This window comes from Scylla paramamosain, chromosome 18 (assembly GCF_035594125.1).
Source record: "Scylla paramamosain isolate STU-SP2022 chromosome 18, ASM3559412v1, whole genome shotgun sequence".
NCBI lineage: Eukaryota > Metazoa > Arthropoda > Malacostraca > Decapoda > Portunidae > Scylla > Scylla paramamosain.
In genome coordinates, this window is record NC_087168.1 from 11,582,150 (window position 1) to 11,587,149 (window position 5,000).

Sequence of the window (5,000 nt, forward strand, 5' to 3'; positions counted from 1 at the left end):
AGTATGTGAAGGATCGGGACACTCATATTACTGAAGTAAAGCGAGAGAACGGAAAGTCTTTTTTTCTCATTTATTTTTTTTACTGAGATACCACGCAATATATCGCTTTCACCGTTTGTTTGTGCATTCACTTCCACTTTTATCTCCTTTGTTCCACGAAACTCGTGGGAGAGAGAGGAATAGGTGAAAAATCCTTCGTGTTGTGGTTTTCTCTTCCACTTTCCATCTGCGATTAGAAACATTCATTCGTGTCGGCCGTGCTGGTTAATCTGCAGGAAGATACCACGTCAAAGTTACGTAAAGGACTTAAAAGTTGCTCTAATAAAAAAGTTTGCTCTCTATATTGAATAGAAAGTAATATTGTAAGACAGTGAATTCCTTTTATAAAGTTTAGTAATTGAATAAAAGGAATACCCACGCCTTGCTGCCGCGAGTTATGGTTGCACAAATGGTTAGATAGAACAGGTGAACTTTTCCATGTAAAAGGTTTTTCCTCGGTGTTGTCATCAATTTCTTTGCCCTTTTTAATTCTGAATTAATTTAAATTTGTGTAAGATGCTGTGTTAACTTGGTTACTAAAAGATAGTATTTTTATGGAGAAAAGTTCAACAGTTTATTTATTCAGCTTAATTCATCCAAACAACAAACACGATGTCTGGCTCCAACTGCGGCCATACACTCAGTATTGGGGTTGTATATGACGGTGCGGGTGGTTTATGGGAAAATATGTGGAGTGTGTTAGGTCTCGCTGCACCGACACAGCGTGCCACAGAATAAAGAAGAGTTAGGGCTTCCCATGGATTACAGTATTTGACAGTGAAAACTGAGTTTAATGTATATGATGCAAGTTATGTCATGACAGTAATTTCAGCATAAATAATCTGGACTTTGATAGAAAACAAAGAATATGTACATGTCGAATTTATTTGTTCTTCCTCTTTTGTACTTGAATATATTTTTAGAAATTATATTTCTCCGGCTTCCCCTTGACACGTAAAACTAGAGGAAGATACACACGCCGTCCACCGGGAGCTGCTTCCTTCCACGCTCACTGGCGACTCGTTAGCGTCCTCGTTAATTCACGGCTAACGCTCACACTTTTTTTTCAATTGACTATTACGTCAACATTTTTGAAGAACGCATGCAAGAAGATAAAAATCCCGTTATTGCTGCTTCGTAGATCGGAACAAAATAAATCACATTTTAGGAGGTAGCGTGGCTTCGTTAGAGGGAGAGAAGGAAATACATATAAAAGTACGGAAAAGTTTATCATCTGCCTTATCATAGAAAAGTTAAGCATGAAAGCATGGCATCAATCATACATAAAGAGCTTACACAGCATAGGCATAAGATCGTTCACCCTTAATTGTAAAGGAAATTTGCAGTCATATCAAACAAGTGAGATGGATTTTGTGGCCAAGTATTGACGTATAGAGGTAGTGAAAGCTTCCCTGGTGAGCTGCCACTTGTTGTAATAAAAAGAAATTATATATATATATATATATATATATATATATATATATATATATATATATATATATATATATATATATATATATATATATATATATATATATATATATATATATATATATATATATATATATATATATATATATATATATATATATATCAGTAGACATAATCTTATTATGTGCACATAGTTCAATTGCTATGAACATTTGTCTTTTCATTTTTTGTTTTGTTTTTCTGGGAACTAAAAGTTTTCAATAATTGCTCTAAATCTCGCCATATTCCATTTGAACAAATTAGGCATTCTAAAAACTTGGAGAGCCATGAAGAGTATTTACTGCGTCACAGTTGGTGCTCAATGCTACGTTGAATTTAATATACAGTAATTGGTGATATTACCAGTTTGAAAACGATGACCTCTTTTCAGTCCCAGATTCTATTCCCATGGGCCTGGGGAGAGAAAGTTGATTGTCTCAATAAACATCAGGGATTGCCCAGGGACAGGGGGAGGACAGCCGTTGGAGAGTATAGAGGTGAAGCTGGGAATATTGGTGTATAATTATGGGTCACTCTACTCTCAGTTTGCACAGCTTAAGGTAAGCGAGAGTTGAGAAGAGTATCAAAAGATTGGCCTCTGTCATTTATAGGTAGAAGGATTGATTACATATTAATCTACTCTACATTATATGCTTGTGGAAAAAAAAAAAAAAGACAATAGAGTCAGTTAAGCAGATTGAGTACTTGAAGCTCAGCGGGGGCATCTGTTGGTGTGAGGAGCTAAATAAATGTGCGGGGACGCTCCTCGACCATCTAAATGTTTCCTCTGTTGTGTCCGCCGCGGTCGTGTCCAGCGGTGGGTGGCTTTCTGTGGTACGGCATTCCATCAGAGTTGCATGGGGATGCCCTCGTCCTTGTGGCGCCACAGTTGCATTATGCCTCGATAAATGAGAGAGGAAGGGACAAAGGTTGAATGATGAATGAATACCGTGCCAGAGGAGAGAAGCTTTATTTCTACGGAATGTTGAAGTGGAAAAGAAAGAACGGATTATAATCGAAGAGAGAGAATGGAACGATTGATTTGATGTAGACTGTGAACGTGGAAGTGAGTTGAGAAGGGAAAGGAAGTAATTTCTGCAAGAGTTGGAAGGATATCACCAAAGGGATGGTGAATCTGAAACACCAAAAGATACAACAACTAACTTGTTTTCTGGTACATTCAGTCAGATGTCGATTAACCTGCCGTATTCACACTCTGTGTTTCACATTTTCCCTCAGCCTTAAGTGTCCTGATCTGGTGAGAAATTTGTAACTCTACAGTAGAGAATTAGGCATCTGATCGGACTCAGGGCATCTGATCGGACTGAGGGCTAAACACAATGGAAAGTCGATGGACTTCTGACTATCACCAATCATAATGGAGGTTTGCATTGCTCTCAAACGCCTCCGAATTTACTATATGATTCATGCGCTAAGTTAAACAAAAAACATAAGTAACAGTGTGGGGAAATCCATTTCAACGATTCACCACTCGTTACTATGGCGCCACTGTTTGGTTGGACAAGCATAAACTTTTTTTTTATTATTGGGTGTGTTAGCTATTCGTCCTACTCCTCCGCCGCTACCGTGGTGCTTCGTTCCCCAAAGAAACGGGGGCGCAGACTGCAGCCAGCCTTTATCTGGCTTGCATGTCTTGTCCCTGCAGTGCTGCCTACTTAACCGTCTGTTCTCGCCACGGCAGCCCCTGGGCCCTGTGTGTGCTGCTCATCACCGCCTTTCTCCAGCTGCAGTGGGGCGCATCATCAGTCTTCTCTCGATGCGTGTTGTACTTCATCACCCTCCTCTAGCTGCGAAGTGACGCCGCCACCCCTGCCTCTTCTTTCCTCCTGCTGCGGTGTGAATAACCATCACTCTTCTCCGACTGTGATGTGAGCCACCGCCATCCTTATTCAGCTGTTGTGTGAGCAGCTGCTACTGTTCTCTTGCCCAGTGTGGGTCACAGTCACTTTCCCTTATCTGTGTCACACCAAGGGAATTTCAACACGGTATCAGCTTTTCAAACATTGTGTTCACGTGCATTCATTGTACTGGTTGCTTCTCGTGAATTTTATGTTTCCGCTATATCCAACCCATCGTTTTGGAGAAAATCGTTTTTGGTTCTGGGACAGCCAGCTTCTACGCAAGGAACACCAAGAAAGTGGGCAAGTTATCTGAATTCGTAATGCCTCTCTCTCTCTCTCTCTCTCTCTCTCTCTCTCTCTCTCTCTCTCTCTCTCTCTCTCTCTCTCTCTCTCTCTCTCTCTCTCTCTCTCTCTCTCTCTCTCTCGCTCTCTCTCTCTCTCCTCTCTCTCTCTCTCTCTCTCTCTCTCTCTCTCTCTCTCTCTCTCTCTTCTCTCTCTCTCTCTCTCTCTCTCTCTCTCTCTCTCTCTCTCTCTCTCTCTCTCTCTCTCTCTCTCTCTCTCCTCTCTCTCTCTCTCTCTCTCTCTCTCTTAGGCCTAGCAGTCTGGCCACACCACTCACTCCCTTGCGCTGTCATTATTACACTACAGTAGCTTTGAATAGAGGAAGGCTGACGTCTCTTATGCTGTATTAAACAGTGTAGTCTAGAACATCGTAAGAACCAAAACGTCTGTCAATGTTTATTCTTCCTTTGTACTCATTTATGTTCCTTTATTTAGCCTTCACAATAAGCCTGCTCACTTTCTATACTTAAACTACTCTTTATGAAACTTCATCTAACCGTTTCAGTACTTACACATAACATTCCATTCGTCTCCTATTTTTCTACTCACTTTTACTCATTGATTCTTTCTCTCTTCATTCCGCGAGGTCGTTCCTTCCTTTTGATTGCTTGAGTAAGCAGAGAAAGGCAGCACTGGTAAATGACTTCGACTTACATCATAATAAAATATTTTATTTCTGCTTCAGTAAAATGTCTGCTATGTTCAACTGAAGATATCCTACCGGCGACTAAAATTAAAATGTGGAATGACTCGCCGGAAAGAAAAAAGAGAAGCCGGTACTTTTTTTTTTTTTTTTCGAAACTTAGCCTTTACCGGCAATGAAGAAAATGCTTCACGGAAGTTATTCCTAACTTACATTTTTTCTTCTGCATTTGCAAGACTTCGTCACTTCTTAATCTCCGTATGTTTGTCGTGACTGTGAACCGAATCAGAGTTAATATCATTTCGTAAAACTATCAACGTTTTTCCTTTCTTCCAATCAAAGTTTATCCCTTCATAATCACTTCCGACTTTGTTTAATGTTAAAAATCAACACCCGCATTGCGAAAAAACGAGTCAAAAGACCAATTAGTACTTGATACTTTGTTTCTCCCAAAGCTTCGTCGCATCATTAAATTGGAAGGGAAGCCCCAGAGTCATTAATACTTATCTTTCTCTCATCAGTGGACGAGTCACTGTGAATATAAAATCGCTAAAAAAAAAAAAAAAGACATGAGTCTTTCAACTTTTAACTGTTCTATGTGTTTTGTTTTCGTACTTTTTACACCTTATAACATCTAAGAGAAC

At 39.8% G+C, this 5,000-nt stretch overlaps 1 protein-coding gene across 1 annotated transcript in view; it reads right to left on the reverse strand.

Annotated features, from left to right (window-relative positions):
- The window catches only part of LOC135109099 (putative neural-cadherin 2), an 82,238-nt gene that overhangs the window by 48,020 nt on the left and 29,218 nt on the right, over window positions 1–5,000 (reverse strand). The gene's annotated exons all lie outside the window — the stretch shown is intronic.